Source organism: Rutidosis leptorrhynchoides, chromosome 7, assembly GCF_046630445.1.
Source record: "Rutidosis leptorrhynchoides isolate AG116_Rl617_1_P2 chromosome 7, CSIRO_AGI_Rlap_v1, whole genome shotgun sequence".
Classification (NCBI taxonomy): Eukaryota; Viridiplantae; Streptophyta; class Magnoliopsida; order Asterales; family Asteraceae; genus Rutidosis; species Rutidosis leptorrhynchoides.
In genome coordinates, this window is record NC_092339.1 from 148962927 (window position 1) to 148987583 (window position 24657).

The following is a 24657-nucleotide window of genomic DNA, read 5'->3' on the forward strand; positions in this document are numbered from 1 at the left end:
CCCACACACACACACACACACACACTTAAGTCATGCTACGTCCTCGTATGCATGTTAAAATAATTTTAGACAAAAGTGAGGAAATTTAACAAAGAGAAGAAGAAAAAGAACAATATCACCCGGGGATAAAATCAACTTCCTAAACAACCGTAATAAGCACACGAACTTCCCACATTTCATCACATTACATGTTTCCTTCCATCTAATTTTATTCTCACAAAACAAAAACAACAAGAAAACATAAAATCTAACTAGCCTACTTTCGTAGGGAACACGATTGCACGTAGCATGTGCAAAAAGCCTTTAAACCACCCGATTCCCTCGGGTGGATGAGTTTTGTCTCGTGAGGGCTTGTAGTGAACATACCCACAAAGTTCATTTAACTAAAAAGAAAATAAAAATAAAAAGAAAAGAAAAGAAAAAGTGTGCATGTTGCTAACAAATGGAGCATAGGACCTGATTAAAATCAGAGAGGCTCATCACATCCTAGGATCGGGACCAAATATGCTCTCAAACAAACTCCTCGATAACGGTGCCATGTCGAACTGTGACTTCCTGCCTTCCTCCGTTGCTCTCTCCATATCTGGCGGTAATGATGTTGGTTGCTGATATAATAGCGGTGGTGCAACGGATGGCACGGGTAGATCATCATACTCCACACCTGCTGTAAACCCTGACGTGTAAGTCGTGTAATTAACCGGCTTGGTAACTCCAAAATTATACATATTTTAGACACATTTTAAGGAGTTATATTGGTATTTTAAAGACAAATTGAATACTTAAACACACAAAAATAGGTAAAAACGAGAAAAAGGTATTTTTAATGTTTTGTTTGAGATATGTATTAAACCGGGTCAAAAACAGATAAAAGTTGCAGAAAAGGCTATGAAGCCGCCGGCATGGAACAATGGAAGCCGCCGGCTTGGTGTTAAAGTGAAGAAATTCGAGAATATTCCAGAAAAGAGCCAAAAATCGAAGAAGTTGGAAAAGCATAAAAAGCTGCCGGCTTGAGAAATAAAATCGCCAGCCAGAACAACTTTAGCTGCCGGCTACAGAGCCATTTATGGAACAAACTTGGCGACCAAGTAACTTGGAAAAAGCTGCAGATTCAGTATATTGCGCATAACTTACTCATACGATCTCCGATTAAGGCGTTCCAAGTGTCCTGACGTCCGTATGACATAGCTCTACAACTTCCGTTTTATAAGTCTTGTCTAATTCGGCCCGGTTCGGAAGCGAGAAGGTAAAATATGGTTGCTGAAATTTAAATACGGGAATTTTATGTTTTTTAGTTATTTCTTGTCCGACAAACAAAATTTCAAGGCCTCTCCTTCACCTATAAAAGGATGCCTTCACCCTTTAGATTTTCAATGTACCTTTTTGTATTCGTTTCTCTCTTTTGAGAATTGAATCCTCCTACCCATATGAGGTTTATGGAGTAAAGAGGTGTACATTAGTTTAATATTTTATGCGATGGCGTCGAGGTTCTGCCAGAACGTTTTGTTTCTATTTTGTAAGTGTTTCTCATTTTAATTTAATTATTTCTTTATTTTTGTCTTTTATTTATTGTCTTTTATTTTATGTCTTTTATTTATTGTCTTTTATTTTATGTCTTTATTTATGTCTAATTGCTTTTATTCGTCTACCATTATGAACTAAACGTTCATAGTGGTTAAGTGGAGGAATACTAACTTTATCTGGGAATCAGATTAAGCCGCCGACTTCCTCAGTTTAAGCCGCCGGCTTGACTGAGCCCAAGCCGCCGGCTTCGTGCTCCAATCCGAACAGTTTCTGGGTTTTCCAGATCTGTATAAACTGAGTTTCTATGATGATTATTTCAACTGTTTTGAATCTGCTATGTTTTAATATGCTTGTTTGCCATGCTATTGAAGGTTGATGTGGTAGCACGGGGTTACGAAATAGTGTATATTTTTAATACGGAATGCTACAAAATTTAACAAGTTTTAATTAAATATTTACAAAATGGATATACCAAAACCTTGCTACAACACAATAGGCAGTGTACCTAGTCGCGAAGTAGTATAGTTTTTAGTAAGTCCGGTTCGTTCCACAGGGAGACGGGCTTATGAAACACTTTATTTTTATATAACAATATATAAATATAAATATAAAAAGGGGGTTTTACCGTTTAATGACCGGTTTGTCGATTTTAAAACTTTAGTCGCAGTTAAAACCTAATGTAAAATATAAAATAAATACAAGACTTTAAATTAAAGCGTAAAGTAAATAACGATAATGAAATTGCGAATAATAAAAATGCGATAAAATTAAATTGCGATAATTAAAAGTACGATAATTAAAAGTGCGATTAAATAACAATAAATAAAAGTGCGATAATTAGAAGTGCAATTAAATATAAAATAAAGAAAATTAAATATGAAATAAAAGAATTATGCTTATTTAAACTTCCGTAATCATGATGTTTGACGTGTTGATTTTAGTTTTATGCCCATGGGTTAATTGTCCTTTGTCCTGGATTATTTAATATGTCCGTCTGGTTTTCGTCCATAACAGTCCATCAGTCATAAATATAAAGTGCAAGTGTCCTCGTCAAATTATTATTATACCCGAAGTTAAATATTCCAACTAATTGGGGATTCGAATTGTAACAAGGTTTTAATACTTTGTTTAATGAATACACCAGGTTATCGACTGCGTGTAAACCAAGGTTTTACTACTTTGTTAACAATTACACCAATTACCCTTGAATGTAATTTCACCCCTGTTTTAATTATTCTAGTGGCTATTAATCCATTCCCGTGTCCGGTTAAATGAACGATTATTCGTACATATAAATACCCCGCCCATCGTGTCCGATCGAGTGTATATGGTAATTTATAGGGACGCCCAATTGTAAATCTTTATATTAACATTAACAAACTATCATTTAGTTAAACAAATATAAAGCCCATTAATAGCTCATAGTCTAATTTCCACAAGTGTCGTTCTTTTGTCCAAACCCCAATTATGGTACAAAGCCCAATTACCCAATTTTAGTAATTAGCCCAACATCATGATTACTTCGTTTTAAATAAGCATAATAATAACTTAAGTATGAGACATTAATTTAAAAAGGAGAACATAACTTACATTGAGTATTTATCGCGTAGTGTTACACGGACAGAGCTCCGACTTTAAAAACCCGTAAAAATAACTTTTACATAACCCAAACTAATCTAATATAACACTAATCTATACTATATATACATATATATATATTTATTTATATTATGGAGTATTATTATTATTATGTGTGTGTGGTGTGTGGTGTAAACTCGGACAAAAAATGGCAAATTTATAGACCAGGCCTGATTCTGATCCTCATGCGACTCGCATGGGAAATAGCCTTCTGGCCATGCGACTCGCATGGCCACCAGAATCCAGCTCAATCATTTTTGTTTTCTTGTTCGTCGACATAATTTAAAATAAATATAAATATATAAATAATTAATATAATTATTTATATATTATATTTTATTCTTGTGCATAGTAGACTAGATATTTTTGGTCCGTTGCGTCGGGCGTTTCTTCTTGGCTCGGGTCCCGGTTCCGGATTTTCGAACGTCCTCTCGTACTATTTTATATCGTGTACTTTGTGTTTCGCAACTTGTACTTTTGTAATTTTGAGACGTTCCTCATCAATAAATTGAACCTTTTTAATTGTATCTTGTACATTTGAGCATTTTGGACCTTTGCGTCTTCAATTCTTCGTTTTCTCCTTTTGTCTTCGCACTTATTAAATATAAACGAATATTACTTGAATATGGAACAATTACAACTAAATAATTTACATATTGGGAGGATATTGCTACTAAATATATGTTCATTTGGAGCACTATCAAATATCCCCACACTTGAACGTTGCTTGTCCTCAAGCAATACATAACTTGAAATTATAATACATCACACGAATCACTTCTTTATTCTTCACACTTTGTACATCAGTGATTTTGATATGGCGGTATAAATAATGATAGTAACGATAGAACCATGGTTAAAGGTGGGTGTGTCATCCACAGTTGCCTCGGGTTTAGGTCAACGACACTGGCAATCAAATAGCCGATTTACTTTCGGTTTCCAAAGCAAAGTGCACATTTGAAAGGCGGTTTACAGTCCCACATGACTTATAAAAATGTAGATCCTTAAGGAAATTGGATCTTTATGAAAACATTTGATCTTTTGAAAATTCAAGCTAGATTTTATCCTAGACAAGTTTTCTGATTTAATCCATTCTTTGGTGTTGCAAAATATATTTGTGGATCAATATTTTGGCTTAAAACTTTTAGGTTCGTGTAATCCACTGCTATCCTGGTATCGGAAAGCACACATCCAGTTTACTTGTTCCGTATATTACCTTTCGGTAAACTACCGTCCGGTTGTAAAGGAAAGCGATGAACAAGAAACTGTTAAGGCAATGTCTTGTGACATGCAGATGATTATGGTCTTATTAACGTGTTGGATGCTAGAACTATCCTTGGTAGGAGCGATAGTAAAGATCATCCTATGATTTTTCGGTCTGGCACAAGGTCCTGTCTTCGACCATGCTATGCAACCACCGTTCTTACGGTTGACACCCGATTTGGTTCAGGTGACCTAATGAATTCCAGGTGAATTCCTAGGATTTTACGTTCAATGGTAATGAACGCATTGAAAATGGGTTTTCAGAAAACAAATCGGTTTGTATTTTTGATCAAAATATTTTCTCGTTCAAGCTCGAGTTTAGATATCATTGAATTCCATGAGTTTGAATTCTCAATCTTTAAGGTCAATCTCAAGGATTGAGTAATATCAGGCTTAAAAGCTGATTTTTGATCTTTAAGGAGATTATCCTTTCTGGGGATCTGATTCATTAGTCTTATCAAGCTAATTTGCACGGTGCCTCCCCATTGTACGAGATAAATCCTTCTCATGGTTAGGATAAATCTGACCACTTGGCGACCCTGTTTGATGCTGAGGTCCGTGGATTTCCTGCTGATTTTAGAAATGACTTTTCTAGATTTTTCGTCAACCTACAGCTGGTCTGGACGACAACATCATGACCTAAATCAAGAAGCGCGTGTCTTTTTCGGAAGACTTTACTTCCTTCAAATGATGGAATTGATTCATCGTGTAGATCCATCTCTCTTTTCTTTCATCGGGTAAAATAGTTAATTTAGTTCAAAACAAAAACACCTGTAATAACTTTACAGAAACATGTGATAGATATTTTTGAATAACTTGGTACATTCTCCCCACACTTAGTTTCTTTCTTTGCCTTTTTATTCTCCTTTATTTCATTTTAAATGAATTCAAGCGTTTTGGGTTGTTTCTCAATTTATGTCCTTTTCGAGGTAACGATAATTTCGGTATTAACACCTAGTTTTCATCGTTCATAAATATGTATAAACATGATTTTGAGTTCATTTAATTGAAATTTTTTCAAATTTTCACAAAATTTCGGCAAATAAACCAAGTATAAACCCAAGAGAATTTATAACCCTTCCCCACACTTGAGATCATGCAATGCCCTCATTTGCATGAAATCAGACTATAATTATAAATTCATGAGGGTGATTAGTGTAGAAAAGTGATTAAGAATACCTGGTTTGTACTTACAAAGCTCGTCGAATGATAGATGGCGCGCCTCATCGTTCATTCCTTCTTATTTTATCACACATGTTTTTCTTCAAAAATGGTTGCTTTTTTGAACAGTTTGCTAATCTTTGAAAATGCGTCTTTTACCCTAACTTATCATGCATGTTTATTAACGAGTTATGCACTAACCCGAACCCCTAATTTAACGTTAAGTGGGGTTAGACTTCCCCACACTTAGCTGACGACATGTGAAATCGGTGGAATAAGTTCCAAGAATTAAAATAGTGAGCCAGTTATTTACATCTCGAGTGGTATATAATATATCAACGGTTTTAAAGTTTAGACCCACCCGAATATCACTACTTAATTCTTTTTTAAGTGTAGCTTTTAGTAAATAGATATGTCTCTTTTCTGGTTCTTGGTCAAATGGATCGATATACATCGACATACATATTATAGGGCGGACAATTCCTAACATTTCCTTCCTTTTATTCTCGAGATCAAAGTTTTCACCTCTATTACCCGATTGGGTGAAATCCGAGGTGTCATTATCTATTACAGCTTGTAGTTCATCTTTGGTAGATGACTCGTCTATTGAGAATATTGGGTTGGAAGGTTGTGGAATGGTGAAGTTAGGTTTGGCCTCGGGGGTAAAATTTTCAACGTTATCGTATTCCCAAGAGTACCAATTTGTCACCCTTACTTCTTCTTTATCCATTGATGGATCGATGATTTCGTCGGTAGAGGCTAATGTGTCAATATGTTGTGAAATTGGTAAAGCTGAATAAAAATTATCATCGGGATAGTTGGTGATTTCGGAGCTCTCGAATTCATCAAAATTCGATGATTTGAAATTTTCTTGCACAATACTCCTCAGATCAACAGGTGTATAATCTGATAGAGTTTCAGCTTGCCGGTTTACAAACTCTCTCATTTGTTCCTTTTGAGCATCAAGTTCTTCGAGTTTGATTTTCATATAATCTAAAGAATTTTCGGACACGTAATTTTCCTCGTCTTCTGGTTGTTGAGTTTGGATATATTCTTGGGAATAATCCCAATTTGAATTGTGTTCTTCATAATCGTTCCATTCAGGTTCCGTGGGTGCGTAATTTTCCATAGGAACGTAATAGTAACATTCCCATGTTGAGTGATAATCTCCACAGATTTCACAACCAGTTATTGTTTCGTCGTTCGCGATCCAAGATTGACTGACCGAATTGTCATCAACACTCGTTTGAGAGTATTGATTTAATTGATTTTGGAGTTCAAAAAGAGTTTCCAAGGCCTTGTTTTCAAAATTTTCCATTTTATTGCGATGGCCAAATTTTAGCTACAGTTTTGCGCAATTCCTATTAGTTATAAAAATAGAAAAACTTAAATAAGTTGTCCAATTAATAGACTTTTCTGATTTTTGCCCACGTTTCGAATAGCCAAAAGATGCAGCAGGTAGCCAGGACCCTTTAAATCGGAAGCCCACAACTAGCCACTAACAAATCCAACTATTACTACGAACCAGAAAAATGTCAACGTCCATTAACTTAACCGCTTAAATAATTTTTCTTTCCGTTTTGAGAATTAGATAAGAAATAGAGAAAATTCTAGGTCCTAAAAACTAGAGTGTCGAGAAAATAGAAAGAAATAGATTGCGCGTCGAAAAGTGTCGAAAAATAAAAAGGTAGAAAAATAGGCGTCGAAAAATAAAAATAAGAAAATAAAACGTCGCAACTTAAAAGTCTAAAAACTAAATCTAAAAAGTTGTGCCTAAAGGTATTAAGGCTTAGAAGCAATTCTATAGGAAATCCGCAATTACTTAAAGGCACTAAAATCTATTTAAAACTAAAGCGAAAAACGGCGTCGCAAAATTCTAAAGCACCTAAATCTTAGTCTAAGGAATAAGCACTTAAGGGATTTTACGGCAATGCCTAAAAATTCTAGAAATAAAAATGAAACTACGGTAAAAACTAGACTTAAAACTAAGCACGAATGATAAAAATACAAAAATTACGCTAAAAATAAATAAAAGATACAAAATATAAAGGAAAATAAAAAGTTGATAAAATTATATATTTTTATAAAAATATTATTTTTATATTTATTATTATAAAAGTATTAAGTTTATATAATATAAAACTAGTTAAAAGTAATAATAAATTAATTAAACTAAAAACATAATAATAATAATAATAATAATAAAAACTAGGGTTTATAATAATAATAATAAATAAATCCGCGTAATTAATGCAGTTTTAGGTCAATTTGTGGCCTGTCAGCTGTCCTCATGCGACTCGCATGGGGTTCAGTTGAAATATCATGCGACTCGCATGGTGTTCGGATCCAGGCCAAAAGTTGGGCTGCTACAGTACCTTGGCCCGATTACTTATTATTATTATTATTTTTTTTTTTTTTTTCTGTTTTTCTATTTTTTAATTTTTCTGTTTTAAAATTTAATATAAAATATTTATATAGTTTAAATAAAAACTTATATTTTTATAAAACTAAAAATAGAAATATTTGATAATTTTGTAAATAAAAATCTTAAAAATATATATAAGTATATTTTTTTTTTCGGTTTTAAAATATTTTTTTTTTTTTTTTTTTTAGATTTTATATTGTTTTTCTAAAAATGTAAATAAATATTTCGCCGACTCCCCGGCAGCGGCGCCAAAAACTTGATGTGGTAGCACGGGGTTACGAAATAGTGTATATTTTTAATACGGAATGCTACAAAATTTAACAAGTTTTAATTAAATATTTACAAAATGGATATACCAAAACCTTGCTACAACACAATAGGCAGTGTACCTAGTCGCGAAGTAGTATAGTTTTTAGTAAGTCCGGTTCGTTCCACAGGGAGACGGGCTTATGAAACACTTTATTTTTATATAACAATATATAAATATAAATATAAAAAGGGGGTTTTACCGTTTAATGACCGGTTTGTCGATTTTAAAACTTTAGTCGCTGTTAAAACCTAATGTAAAATATAAAATAAATACAAGACTTTAAATTAAAGCGTAAAGTAAATAACGATAATGAAATTGCGAATAATAAAAATGCGATAAAATTAAATTGCGATAATTAAAAGTACGATAATTAAAAGTGCGATTAAATAACAATAAATAAAAGTGCGATAATTAGAAGTGCAATTAAATATAAAATAAAGAAAATTAAATATGAAATAAAAGAATTATGCTTATTTAAACTTCCGTAATCATGATGTTTGACGTGTTGATTTTAGTTTTATGCCCATGGGTTAATTGTCCTTTGTCCTGGATTATTTAATATGTCCGTCTGGTTTTCGTCCATAACAGTCCATCAGTCATAAATATAAAGTGCAAGTGTCCTCGTCAAATTATTATTATACCCGAAGTTAAATATTCCAACTAATTGGGGATTCGAATTGTAACAAGGTTTTAATACTTTGTTTAATGAATACACCAGGTTATCGACTGCGTGTAAACCAAGGTTTTACTACTTTGTTAACAATTACACCAATTACCCTTGAATGTAATTTCACCCCTGTTTTAATTATTCTAGTGGCTATTAATCCATTCCCGTGTCCGGTTAAATGAACGATTATTCGTACATATAAATACCCCGCCCATCGTGTCCGATCGAGTGTATATGGTAATTTATAGGGACGCCCAATTGTAAATCTTTATATTAACATTAACAAACTATCATTTAGTTAAACAAATATAAAGCCCATTAATAGCTCATAGTCTAATTTCCACAAGTGTCGTTCTTTTGTCCAAACCCCAATTATGGTACAAAGCCCAATTACCCAATTTTAGTAATTAGCCCAACATCATGATTACTTCGTTTTAAATAAGCATAATAATAACTTAAGTATGAGACATTAATTTAAAAAGGAGAACATAACTTACATTGAGTATTTATCGCGTAGTGTTACACGGACAGAGCTCCGACTTTAAAAACCCGTAAAAATAACTTTTACATAACCCAAACTAATCTAATATAACACTAATCTATACTATATATACATATATATATATTTATTTATATTATGGAGTATTATTATTATTATGTGTGTGTGGTGTGTGGTGTAAACTCGGACGAAAAATGGCAAATTTATAGACCAGGCCTGATTCTGATCCTCATGCGACTCGCATGGGAAATAGCCTTCTGGCCATGCGACTCGCATGGCCACCAGAATCCAGCTCAATCATTTTTGTTTTCTTGTTCGTCGACATAATTTAAAATAAATATAAATATATAAATAATTAATATAATTATTTATATATTATATTTTATTCTTGTGCATAGTAGACTAGATATTTTTGGTCCGTTGCGTCGGGCGTTTCTTCTTGGCTCGGGTCCCGGTTCCGGATTTTCGAACGTCCTCTCGTACTATTTTATATCGTGTACTTTGTGTTTCGCAACTTGTACTTTTGTAATTTTGAGACGTTCCTCATCAATAAATTGAACCTTTTTAATTGTATCTTGTACATTTGAGCATTTTGGACCTTTGCGTCTTCAATTCTTCGTTTTCTCCTTTTGTCTTCGCACTTATTAAATATAAACGAATATTACTTGAATATGGAACAATTACAACTAAATAATTTACATATTGGGAGGATATTGCTACTAAATATATGTTCATTTGGAGCACTATCAAAGGTATTTCATATGCCCAAGAGACATACTAAATTAATGTGGCTAATATGCTATGATCCAAGTCGAGTCATACCCAATAACAAGCTTACTAACACTTTATACGTATTTAATATTAACGATTGGATCATTAAATAAATACGCGACACTTGAATTTTAGAAAATCGGTTTTCTAAAGTATTATCACTTGAGATAAATTATTTGGATAATTTATAAATATATATGTTAAGAATTTAATTATTTATAGGTTTAAATAATTATGTTGTGTTATGATTTATAAATTGGTTTATAAATATACAAGTAACTTAATTTAAAACATGGGATTTATCTTGTTTTATAAAAAAATTCCCTTGATTAAAATAACCCCTAAGGGTGACGGTTTTTGAGGGAAACAAGGGATCACCCATGCTTAATTTTTGTGACTTTTAAGGCTACACAATTCTTAAGATACATGCCTATTAGTTTACCAATGGCTTTGACTCAAGTGGGACTTGTAACACACATAAAAACTATAATCAAAACTGCATTCTGCTCTCTGGTTTTCTGCTGAATCTGGCCGTGAGGTAGAGGGAACGAAAGAGAGTTTATTTGTGAGTTGCAAGCTAAATTTCAAGTGGTAACAAAATCCTAACTAAAGGCTAAGTGTTGGTGTATAGTTTGGGGTATTTCTCCTTGAGGTTTCATCACTTTGGAGCTTGCTTTCATCATCATATTCCAAGCTTGCTGCTGTCCAAATCCAGCACAATATCCACCATTGAAGAGGTATAAACACTCTTCCAATCTTGTTATATTTGTAAGCATGATTCCAAGACTTGATATTAATATGGAATTTAACGAAATGGCTTTACATATATACTTGTTCTATTAATGCTTCCGCTCGTATTAACTATCTTAAAATTGGTTTTATGATTGTGTTAACTTCATGAACATGTTGCTTTGAAACTTGTTGAATTCCATCAGCTTAATGATTAAATGTTAGATTTTAGGATTGATTAGTATTTAATCCAAAGATCTATTATTCGATTCATGCTACTTGTTTAGATCTAGTAAATCAAACTTGTTAAATTGGAAATCTGTTGAATATGAATTATGCTTATATAATAAAGTTTGATATTATTAGGCTTAGTCGAAGATCCTCTATTTGGATGTGTTTGATTAATGATTGCATGAAAACTAAGTAATAATTAACTTTCAGCTAGTAACTTGAGTTGATCTACTTGATGTTTAATAGCTTATATAATTTTTCAGTCTATTTGCATGTTGATCCGCATCATATGGTTGATATATATCATGTAATTCAATTAAATACTAAGAATTGAGATGTTAGCCATGCACATCACGTGTCTAGCATATGCTTTAAGTCCTGCCTATTGAATGATATGCAACATTTATCTTAACCTGTTTAGGGATAATAATTAGTCTTTGATTATTATTTTGATTTGTGTTAATATAAGTTACGAAACTTGCCTAATATGATTCCCTTAGAAGTTATTCATTCATGTAGCTGCTTTTATTATTTACTTGTTTCTTTATCTTATTAAGCATTTATTCTTTTGTTCACTAAAACATATCTTTAATCATATCTTTCCAAAGAGATAAAAACCAACAATCATAAAAACACCTAAAAATCTATCTTTAGTTCTTTAACAAGAGCTAAGCTATATATAAAACAACTCTTATCTGCTTCCACGCCCTCTTGAGATGATAACCTAAAATACTACATCTGACCGGGTCTTGTTGATCGTTAAGGTATTAAAAGTAAAATAAAGGTATTATAAATTTAAAAGTTGAAAGGCAAATTAAGCACTATTGCACACACTTTTGACACATCACGGCTCATAGTATGGTGTAACCGGTCATTTCTGAATAATATCCTCATACAGACGCCTCCAGTTGTGTCTAACAAAGATATCCTGCTAATATTGCTCAGCCAAATAAATCTGAGCTCGAGCTGCATCAAGAAGGGTGACGTTCTACTCCTCCATCCGGGCCCACTTCTATTCATCCACCTGAACAAACCTCCTATCGCTACTCGTTCCCTCATGATGAGGGTTATAATCTGGATCGCTATCCCTATCAAATGCATCCTCAACAGCCCGATCAATGCGCTCAAAAGTATTCGTTGAATCATAATCTTCTTCCTCGACAGGAAGATCATCATCCTCTACCCCAAATGTATGCCGCTCTAAGTGAGCCAGATCCTCAATCATAAACTCTAATCCTTCCTTCATAAACTCAAGGCCGGGCACAGTTTCTTTCACTTTCGCAATAGCTTCTTTCTTTATCGTTGGATAGTTTACAATCCCCCCATTCCTCCATAAAAAGAAAGATAAGAACCTCATATAAGGGATCACCGACCTTGTTTTCAACTGTGCTGTACATTCCCGAATCCAACTCATCATAACTAATCTCCACGAGGGTACCATCGAATTTGTTACCATAGCATACAGTAAGGGTAGCTCATGAATCCGAATCAAAGTAAGATCACTCTTCCTTAGAAGTATGTTGTAGTTGATTACTATTGACAGCAATCGCAGAACAATCCTTAAGTTGCTTCTTAAAAGCTTAAAGTTTTCAATATCGGGTCGATCAACATGAAACAGTGTGTTAACCATGGTGACATACATATTAGCCGGTACCTCGAACAGTTGTTTAGAAGTTGGATGATCATACTCATTCTTTCCCGCAATTGATATTCCCACATCATACGCAATACCTGGATGTGCCAACTGATTGAAGGATTCCATTGTCATCGGAACTACATTGTTCCCCACTTTACCTTCTAAAATCAACGTCTGCGGAAAATTATCCCCCGGAATCCATCTCAAAGTCGACACCCATTTAAACACTTGAGTAGGAAAACTCATGTCCCAAGTACAATTCAACTGAGTTTTCATTTGCCCCATTTGAATTGGTTGCAACGTAGCTTCCCAACCCCAATCCGTGAATACTTGAAAAATCCCATAATTCCTCCAAACACTTGCAGTTATGTATCGCTCATAGAAGGCATTTCTCAGAAGTTGTTCCTTCTTTTCTGTGTACAAATGCACCTATCAATCGTAAGGTAACTCGCTCAACCATTTCTTATTCATCTAATTTGGGGTAGCTTCTTCTTGTTGGTTACCGCGACTTCTCTTAGTTCGCCTCTTCCAAACAATTTCTGCAATCACACAAGCTCAACAAGCACTTTACTACATAAATAAAACACTATACATGTTATTGCTTGACAAATAGCTTTTACAAACATAATGCAATACATGTAAACCTTAAGCTTGTACACTAAATTCTCAACAAAATCCACCAATGTCAATGTGCTCAATCTTAACAATCTACTCTTGCATTCATTACTTAAAGACCACGTATTTCCATCTTCTAAAATCACCCATTACTATAAGCCAGCCCAATTCATCTTAATCATCTTATTTATTAAGCAATTGCAATCATCATTACTAAAAATAAACATTAACATCATCACATAATAAACGTGAATCTGAATCAACACTTAAAACCTGAAGAAAAGTATTCTAAGCACAAAATATCATCAACTTTGGTCAAAAAATCAACCCTAGTCAACTACTAGTAAGTAATTAACAAGTTTTAACCTAAATCCCCAAATTGATGATGCATAAATATCCTATTCACATGTTTAAACATAAGTAACACTAACTAAAACATAAACAATGCATAAACATCACTAATTCGGATTAACCCTAACATATAAACATGAAAATCACTAAAACTCAAAATTAATAATCAAAACATAATGAAAACATGAGAATGATGACTACCTTGATGATATATTACTTGATATGAATGCTTGAAGAAATTAAACCCCAAAATTGAAACCCTAAAACTTGGGTTTTTGGTCAAGAACACAAATTAACACCCAATGTGTTTGATTTAATAAGGATTAGGGTGTTTGAATGATGTGTAATGACGAATTGATGATGTTTAAGCTTCGATTTGGTGATTAGACTTTGAAAAATTAGGGTTTTGGGTGTTGATGTTCGTGATAGCGGCTGCACTTGGAGAGAGTATATGCTTTTTTATTTTTCTTCCATTTAAAACAACCCTACCCGTCTGCCAGTGAAAATACACTGGCGTACTTTACTCCAGTCTGGCGTAAATTTTGCCCATAATTATATTGGCGTAAAAACTTGGCGTATTTATACGCCCCCAAATGACTGTTTGACTGATTTTGAAGCTTGTCTGGCGTAAATTATGCCAAGCCAGGCGTAATTTACGCCTTTGTTATTGACCTGACAGAAAAATTATTTTTTTCGCGTTTTCGCACAAACTTATTTTTGGGACTAAAAACCTGACCCCCTCCCACACTTTGAGCAATGTATTGTTCTCAATGCTCAAATTAGAGATAGCCATTAAACAAACCCGAATTACTTCCTCGAAAATGATTCCTTGCCCCGCCCGCATATAAAAAAACAAAATAAACTACCCTACAACTTTCAAACTTTTCAAAGGTGTGCAGTCTTTATTTTAAGAGTCGTGCACTCGACTCTTTTTCCTTAGCTCAGCATCCTCAACTCCGATGTTGCTAGAGTCAAATCCATATCCAAATCGATCATTGAGATTGATCATTATGTCTTCATCTTTTATCACCAATGTTCCCGTATCAAAATCTATCGACATTCGTGCAGTTGCCAAGATACCCCGCTCCAACACAACTGGAGTTTTCTCATCCGGTGCACAATCCATTATGAAAAAGTTTTCTTTATATCCGACACCGTGAATAATAAGAGCAACGTCTTTCGCGATTCCGATTGGCTTATCAACAGTTTGAATCCCAAAATGAATATCCGTATTGGTACGAACTAATTCTCGAATACCCAAAGATTTTGCAATTACAGCTGCCATAGTATTAACACTTGCACCCGAATCTAACAATGCCGTGTAAGTATTTTCATTCCAAAACCGACACTCAACCGAATCTCTCAACCTTTTTAGAGGCTTATATTGACAATGTGGTATGGGCTTCGTGCACTCAACCTCTTCAATTGTCCATCCGTCATCATCGACAAAAGAATTCTTATTGTTTTTGATAAACTTTTCCGTTTGTTCTTTGCCCCACATATGCTTGAGTGTTTCTCGAATCTCATCCACATTTATATCTGATTCCTTTTCTTCTTTTGGCGCTTCTTCTATCACTTTCACGCGAATGGTTTCAACTTTACTTGACCCTTCATCACTCTTCCGCTTTAATTGTCTTTCCAAACAAAAATGAAAGGACTTTTCTTCAATGATTTCTTGAAGCACTTCTCGTTCTTCCGGTTTTAACTCTGTAAGTAACTAGAGGGGGGTGAATAGTTACTTAATACATTTTTAACACTTTTTCAATTGATCACCAAATTCGATTCAACTTTGATCAACCTACTCAACTCAAACTTGATGTGTGTAGTGTATATGTTGAAAATGATAAATGAAGTAATGTAAAGAACATAGACACAAGGATTTATAGTGGTTCGGGTGGATGTTAACTAATCCACCTTAATCCACTCCCCGATTACACTAATCGAGGTTTGTTTATTCACTAAGCACTTTTCTCCAAACCCGGTGGAGATCCGATTTACAAGTCTTCAACTTCTTTGGTAGATAACAAACGTAATCTTTCTTTCCCTTTGAAAGATTAACTCCAACCTAGATCAACTTGTCTTCACCTTGGACAAGTATTACTCTCCAAATAAGATTAATCAACTTCCTAAGTCCCTTTAAGGAAGTAGATCACTAAGCTAGCCTATGCTTCTACTAATTGAAGTTACAAGACTTATACACTTTGCAATGATGATCCTAACGCAATACTAGGACATACATTACATTAAGTAAACTCACAAGATAAATGATTTTGATTAGTAAGTTTACAACAACCCAATTCTATACCTATAAGATCATAGAATCTTCTCTTGTTTGATCACATTTGAGTAGTAATTGATGCACTTGTGATCACTGGAAATATGCCTTTGAAATATGCAAGAGGGTCCCCTTCAAATGCTCTTAAATGTTTTCCTTTTATAGTGAGATTCAAAAAGTAGCCGTTGACACATGGTTCCCAACACGGTCGATCGTGGTGCGACCGTGCGTGCTCCAGTCCAAATTTGGTATCCGTTATATAGCCATTTGACTCAAATTTGAACACCACATTTTGGCACCTTTACTCCTTCTAGCACCTGCAAAAGAAACCAAACATCCTATACAAGTACTATATGTATTAAGTGTGTGAGATTTGGTCTTAAAGCATGAAAGTGACTAATCATTCCAAAAGTGGTAAACCAAACATTCTTGGAGAAGTGTCTTAATTGATATTTTGGGAAATCTCAGTTTGGTCAAGACTTAGTTAGTCACTTTAATGCCCTTGGTTCAATTCTAAAGACTAGTCACTATGTCATTAACTTCCTAGTTTCAATTAATCATGAGTCATATCCTCTTTGAGTTTAATTAGAGATTAATTGAATGATGTCTCTATAAGATAATCATGAAGTATGTAGAGACATTAAGGTTAAGTTATTCTTGAATAAGCAATCACACTTAGTTACTTAGACTAGACCAAATAGACAATTGACTCTAATTTCATTGTGAACCATTTTACACTTAATCTATTGGAGTAGGTTAGTTACTTGAATCCTAACTAATGAGCACATAGCAAACATATTAATCAAGTTGACAAGTTTATGAGTATTAAGCATATTGACAAGTAGCAAGTAATACTCACATAGCAAGAGATAGTTATTATAGGAACAATCATATAGATACTTGCACAACTTATAATTCAAGCACTTAATAAGTTTAATTTGCAATATAACATATTGCTTGATTAATGTGTAAGCACACATTAATGTCCAACACATGCACAAGGGAAGAGCAATCTCTACTTGGGACTTGGTGACCATCCTAAATGTATCTAAGTGTGTTTTAGGATTACAAGTCTTTACTAGTTAACCTTGAGAGCATTGTTCCTCATTTAGCCTTAATTAATCACTAAGTCATTTCTAATAGCAATCATTTTTCTAGTGACATTGGATTAAGTGTGTTGGTACTTGATGATCATACTAAGGATATCTAGATAAGAATTAAGATCACAAGTTGTTGATTAACACTTATGTGTTATGCCTAATATTGGTTAATTTGTCATTAAGATGTTATTAGGCGTAATTAATCACAAATAGTGTTTTTATGACCAAAACTCGGTTGAGTATGAAGAAGGCATCTATTCTAAGTATGATGAGAAAGGTTTCATGAATTATAGATGTTGGGAACTAGTCAAACTTTATTTGGTCGAAAATGGTAACAGAGAAAACTGCGGTCGTACTGCGGTTGACCGTGGTGGCGACCGTGCAACTTGTTTTCACAAAACTGCGTTGCAATTCAGTTTGGGGTTTCACGGTTGACTATGCGGTTGACCGTACCTCGACCGTGTGTTTAGCTGAACTTTTGATTTCATTTTTTAACCTATGTTTGACTTGGTTATTTGCAAGATAAAGTATGGATTAGTGACCTTGCGTGTTTTATGTTAAGATGTCAGTCATCACTTATACATATGCGTGTGTCATCATCAAAACATATTCTTTGGTTAATCATACTTAAGTTTATCGTTTAGTGCATTAACCCATATTCAACCAACAAACTCAATCAACAATATTTCGATCAACTTATAGTAACCTCGAGCATTCTTGAATTCTTTGTACCTTTGTTTCATTACATCGTATAAAATCTCATCTTACTCTTCATCACTCAATTCAGAATTTAAGCGCTGATCGGGTAGATTTCCCTACACTCAACACTTTGATAAATCTCCTCCATATCTATAGTGTCATCGACCTCTTCTTCAATAATTACTTCATTTGTTTCATCTTCATGCACCCCGAGCATCATAGCATAATCATCCATGAACTCTCTTTGAACTATATCAGCCGAAGGAAATCTCATATTCTCCGAATTACTAAATATGAAAATTCCATTTCCACCTTCAAAAGTAATAGCATCCACCGCCGGTTCTAGTTTACCACCTACTGTCACAAGAAAACCACCTCCTACTAACAAAGGAACTTCTTCATCCGTTGGCATGTCGAAAATAGTGAAAGGTTCTTCAATAAAACTCCTTTAACACTAATCATCACATTACAAAGTAACTCATATGCCTTACACTTTATGTTGTTGCCAAGTGTAATTACCGAATTTGTTTCCCTCAACGAACATAAAGAGCACTTTTCATAAAACAATTGCTTGTACAACTTATATGACATGATGGTAATCGAAGATCCCGAATCGGCTATCACTTTGACTTCACGATGATCATTAAAAAAATGGGGTATTACCCCGATGAAACTTAACTTAAACAATATCTCACCCGGATCTTCTTCTTCGCGAAGGATCACCGGTCTTCCTTTAACATCTTCATCTAACGATGAATATTCATGAAATTCTTCAAAACACTCATCTAAAATAATCTCGGATAGCGCATCATCGGTCGCATCATCAAATTGCCCATCATAATCCCAAGTATCTTAACCGGGCACATGGCTAATACTAACATTTTCATCAAGCCATGCATAAAGGCTTTCTTTGCTAACATACTTCTTCTGTTCTTCAACCTGAATAATTTTAAGTTAATGAACATCCATTAGCTCAAAGTGAACCGTATCTACAAGTTTAATGCCTTTAAGTGAAGAATTTGGAGCGATTTTTAATGGTTGCCCATTAATAAAAAATGGTTCTCCGTCCTTTGAATCTTGTATTTCAATTGCCCAATGTGGAGTAACTTTAGTAACAACATATGGCCCATCCCATTTACTTCTTAATTTTTCTGCAAATAGCTTCAATCTCGAATTAAACACCCACACACTTTGTCCTACAACAAACGTCCGCCTTATGATTTGCTTATCATGAAACGGTTTTGTTTTCTCCTTGTAAATTTTTGAGCTTTCATATGCTTCGTGTCTCAACTCCTATAACTCTGACAATTCTAACTTCCTTGCTTTTCCTGCCTCATCTATGTTCATGTTAACCTGTTTAATAGCCCATTCTACACGATGCTCAATTTCAACAGGTAAGTGACATGCCTTCCCATATACAAGTGAAGTACCAATAGGGGTTTTGTATGTCGTCCGATAGGCCCAAAGTACATTCTAGTCTTAAAGACCAATCTTTTCTATTAGGATTCATGGTTTTTTTCTAAAATTCTTTTTAGTTCCCTATTAGATACCTCCACTTGCCCGCTTATTTGGGATGGTAAGGCGTAGCAATACGGTGGTTTACCCCATAATCCCTCAAACGTTTAGCAAAATGGGAGTTCTTAAAGTGTGAACCCCCATCACTAATAATAGCCCTTGGGATACCATGACGACACAAAATATTTTTCTTGACAAAACTAAGAACAACCTTGTTGTCATTGGTCCGAGTGGCCTCATCTTTCACCCATTTGGAAACTTAATCCACGGCCACTAATATATACTCAAACCTGAAGGACGGTGGGAAAGGCCCCATAAAGTCTATACCCCAGACTTCAAATATTTCACAAACCAAATTTGGGTTCATGGGCATTTCATTGCGTATATAAATCCCCCATCCTTGACACCTAGCATAATTTTTAACATACTCACATGCATCTTTGAATTTAGAAGGCCAAAAGAAACCTGAGTAGAGTACTTTGTACCCGGTTTTCTTTATTCCATAGTGTCCTCCACATGCAAAAGTATGACAATGAGCTAGTATGTCATTATGCTCATCTTCTAGTACACACCTCCGTATGATTTGGTCGAGTCCAATTCGGTTTAGAACCGGATCCTCCCAAATATAATGCTTAACCTGTGAGAAAAAATAATCCCTCTCGTGCTTGTTTCAATGCTCCGGTACTTTGTTAGTCACCAAGTAATTAAAAATTTCACGAACCACAATACCTGCACAACACTAAACAAACACTCATCCGGGAAATTTTCCTGGATCGGCTTAGCTGGGTCAAAAGGTGGTGGAGGTATCCTAGACAAATGGTCCGCTACTACATTCTCTACCCCTTTGTTATCCCTTATCTCTAAGTCAAACTCCTGTAACAACAAAATCCACCTAATCAACCTAGGCTTGGTCTCTTTTTTCTCTAATAAGTGTCTTAAGGCACTATGGTCCGAGAAAACATCTACTTTAGATCCCCACAAATATGATCTAAACTTATCTAAAGAGAATACCACCACTAAAAGTTCCTTCTCGGTAGTGGTGTAGTTCACTTGGGCGTCCGAAAAGGTCTTACTAGCATAGTATATGACTATCGGCTTCTTGTCTACCCTTTGTCCTAATACCACCCCAGCGACATAGTCACTTGCATCACACGTAATCTCAAAGGGTTTGGTCCAATTGGGCGATTGCAAAATAGGTGTCTCGATCAACTTACACTTAAGGGTACTAAAAGTCTCCTTACATTGGTCATTAAAGTCAAATGGTGCATCCTTTAACAACAAATTGCATAACGGTTTAGAGATAACACTAAAGTCTTTACCAAACCTACGATAGAAACCCGCATGACCAAAAATGATCTCACTCCCTTAACATTGGTCGGTGGTGGCAACATTGAAATAAGTTGCACCTTAGCCCTATCCACTTCAAATCCCCTTTCTGACACGCTGTGACCCAAAACCACCCCTTCCCTCACCATGAAATGAACTCTTTTCCCAACTAAGGACAAGGTTAGTTTCGGTACACTGTTTTAAAACTTTGTCCAACATGTTAAGACATGTCAAATGACTTACCAAAAATTGAAAAATCGTCCATAAAAATTTCCAATGACTCACCTATTAATTCTGAGAAAATACTCATCATACACCTCTGAAAGGTAGCAGGTGCATTACACAAAACAAAAGGCATTCATCTAAAAGCATAAGTTCCATATGGACAAGTAAAAGTTGTTTTCTCCTGGTCACTTGGATGGATAGGTATTTGGTTGTATCCTGAATACCCATCCAAGAAACAATAAAACTTTCGACCCGGCAACTTTTCAATGATTTGGTTAATTAAAGGCAAAGGAAAATGGCCTTTTAAGGTCGCAACATTTAATTTTCTATAATCAATACATCCCCTCCAACCCGTCATGGGATGAGTTGTAATCTTCTCTCCTTCCTCTGTTTCCATAACCGTGATTCCTGCTTTCTTTCGTACCGTTTGAGTGGGACTCACCCACTGACTATATGAAATGGGAAAAATGATCCCTGCATCCAACCACTTTAAAACCTCTTTCGTCACAAACTCCTGCATATTCGGGTTTAACCTTCATTGAGTTTCACGAGCAGGTTTAACCTCAGGATCTGTAATAATACGATGCATATAAACAGAGGGACTTATCCTTTTCAAATCTACTATTGTCCATCCCACCGCAGCCTTGTACTTATTAAGCATATCCATCAAAGCCTGTTCCTGCAAACTTGTTAAATCTGATGCAATAATAACTGGCAAGGTGGTAACCTATATTCCATTGTACTCGCTTTGGCCAACTCAACTGCCTTAACTTCCTCACACTCAGTATCATCCTCATCACCTAACCAAAATACTTCCACTAAATCATTTGTTATCAGATGGGAAGCATGTTTCTCAACCTGTTCATCAATTATATCTACTTGGTAACATTCATGGACACATGGGACATGAAAAGAATTAAATATATTAATCCTCATTTTCTGGTTTCCAAATGATATGTCTATGGCACCCGTTCTACAATTTATATGAGCATTTATTATAGCCAAAAACGGGCATCCCAAAATTATGGTGGGTTGGGCATCTCTATTCCTAGGTTCTATATCCATCACAATAAAATCAACTGGGTAATAGAAATCCTCCACTTTCACAATCACATCTTCTAACATCCCCCTAGGCGTTTTAATCGATTCGTCCGCTAGTTGAATTATTATATCATTTCTTTTCATTTAACCTAGTTTAAAACAGTCAACTAGAAAAAAAGGTAGGATGCTAATACTTGCTTCTAGGTCCAACAACGCCTTTTTCACATTCACATTACCTACAGTCACGACTATTAATGGGGTCCCTGGGTCATTAAACTTAGGTGGAAGTGTACCGGAAATAATCGCACTTAGGTGCTCGGTTAACTCCACCTTTTTGGGTAAAGATGCTCTTTGCTTCCTCTTTTGAGTGCAAAGGTCTTTCAAGAGCTTAGCGTATGACGGAACTTTCTTAATAGCATCAAGAAGGGGCAAATTAATTTTAACTTGCTTGAACATCTCCCACATATCCTCCGGTTGTGGTCCCTTTTTCCCATACGGGAATTGATTTAGGGACTCTAAGGCCTTAGGAAATGGAACAGATTTTGGTTTCATTTCCGATTTCTCAATTTCATCAATGATTGGTGCTTTTGTGTCTACCCCATTTCCATGGTCATCACTTTCAACTACCTCGACTTCCTCATCAATAATGATAGGAGACTTACCTGAGTCACGTTGAACTTCCTCTTTCTCACCAACTTTGTTGTTATACTTCTTTCCAATATTCAAAGTACCTACCATGTTCACACTATGTCCTTTCCCAGGATCCTTGTGATTTGGGTTCAGCACCGTATAACTTGGAATGGTACCCAGTTCCCTTGTTCCCTTACTTTCTACCACATTACCTATTTCTTTAGCCAACGCACCAATAGATTTATTTTGAACCTCCATTATCTTTCGCATCTTTGAAATAAACGCATCCATCTTTGCATCCAAACTCGATGGTGGATTTGGTGGAGCATTGCTTGGGTTTTGGTTTTGGTGATTTTGATTTTGATTTTGACTTTGGTTTTGGTAATGGTTTTGATTTTGGGATCGGTTACTGGGATAGGAATTTTGATAGTTTCTTTGGTAATTTCCTTGGTTTTGGAAGTTTCCCTGGTTTTGGAAGTTATTTTGAGATCTCGGTTGGGTCCCTTGGTTATTAGAATTTAGAGCATTGTTGTTGCTCCAACTAAAGTTCGGATGATTCCTCCAACTCGGATTAAAAGTGTTGAAGAATGGATCATATCTTCTCCCTTGGACATCATTAACCTGCTCTTCCATCATTTGTTGATTACCTGGTGGAATCCCATTCCTACACCCGTGTGTAAAATGAGAAGCATCTCCACAAATTTCATAAACTTCCGGAACCTGCACAGCATTACAAGCAATACCCTGGTTTGGGTTGTTAAATATAAGTATTTTTAAATCATCTAGATCTTGCTCAAGGTTCCTTGATGAACCGCCCGAGTCAGACACATGATTCACTCGAGACGTACTAGGTTATTTTCTATTGACCGAAGCTTGGGTTTTCGAACCCTTGCTTAGTTGTTCAAAGAAGGTCCATTCATCATCACTAGTTCGGGTTAGGAATGCCCCACCATTAGCTGCCAATAGGAATTGTCTATTTTGAGAATCCAAACTATCATAAAAAACTCTGACTATTTACCATTTTGGTATCTCGTGGTGTGGACATGCTCGAAGTAATTCCTTGAGACGCTCGTACGCTTCAAGAAATAGTTCACCAGGTAATTGCCTAAAAGATTTAATTTTTGTACGCATATCCGAGGTTTAACTTATCGGGTAAAACTCTTCTAGAAACCGTTTTTTCATTTCCGCTCAAGTATTAATACTCCGGGCGGGTAAGGATAAGAACCAACATTTTTCCTTGTCTTTTAAGGAATACGGGAATAAACGAAGGCATTCCTCATCGTTAGTGAACCCATTTACCGGGTTTGTAGCACAAATTTCTTTGAACTCGATGATGTGCTCATACGATTCTTCATTAGCCATACCTCGGTAGGTTGACAAAATGGAAATAAGTTGTGGCCGAATCTCAAATCTTCGATTGTTCCCCCAGCTTGGGTTGGAAAAATGATGGGTGAATGATACGCATATTCACCGATTGGTAGTATGAATCTACTCCTCTTTCACCTTCAGCCATTACGGTTCGTTGAACAAAAACTTCCTCCTCAACTTCGGAGTCTGATTTAAGAGAATTCGGTGGGACTATTGGATGTGACTCTAGTGGTGGTTGTGTTGATGCTGAAGCCACTTTCGAACTTTTCGAAATCCTAGTAGCTTTTCGATTAGCTTTTGCAGATTTCTCAATTTCCGGATTATAAGGCTCAAGAGTCTGATTTCCTGACTTCCGAGTTTGCATACACTAACCTGCAATTCACAAAAACAAGAACACCAAGCGTAAACTGACAAAAACAAAATAAAAAGAAGACAATATTTTTGGATTTTTTTTATGGTTTTATAATTTTTAGAATTTTTATAATTTTAAAAGAAAACAAGTAAAATAAGAGCTTGCAATCAAGCGCACACTTCCCTGGCAGCGGCGCCAAATTATGCCCATAGTCAGCAAAAGTCAGGAATTTAGAGGCTTTTCAGCATAGAAATACACCCAGAATTCACAAGCAACGTAAATTACACCATTGTTATGGTGCTGATGCTT

The 24657-nt window shown here is 35.2% G+C and overlaps 1 non-coding gene across 1 annotated transcript; it reads left to right on the plus strand.

The window, feature by feature from the left end:
* Positions 1–23655: 23655 nt before the first annotated feature.
* LOC139860743 (small nucleolar RNA R71) lies at positions 23656–23757 on the plus strand. The gene has a single exon (XR_011763366.1). It is a non-coding gene; the product is annotated as a small nucleolar RNA R71 (small nucleolar RNA).
* The last annotated feature ends 900 nt before the right edge of the window (positions 23758–24657 follow it).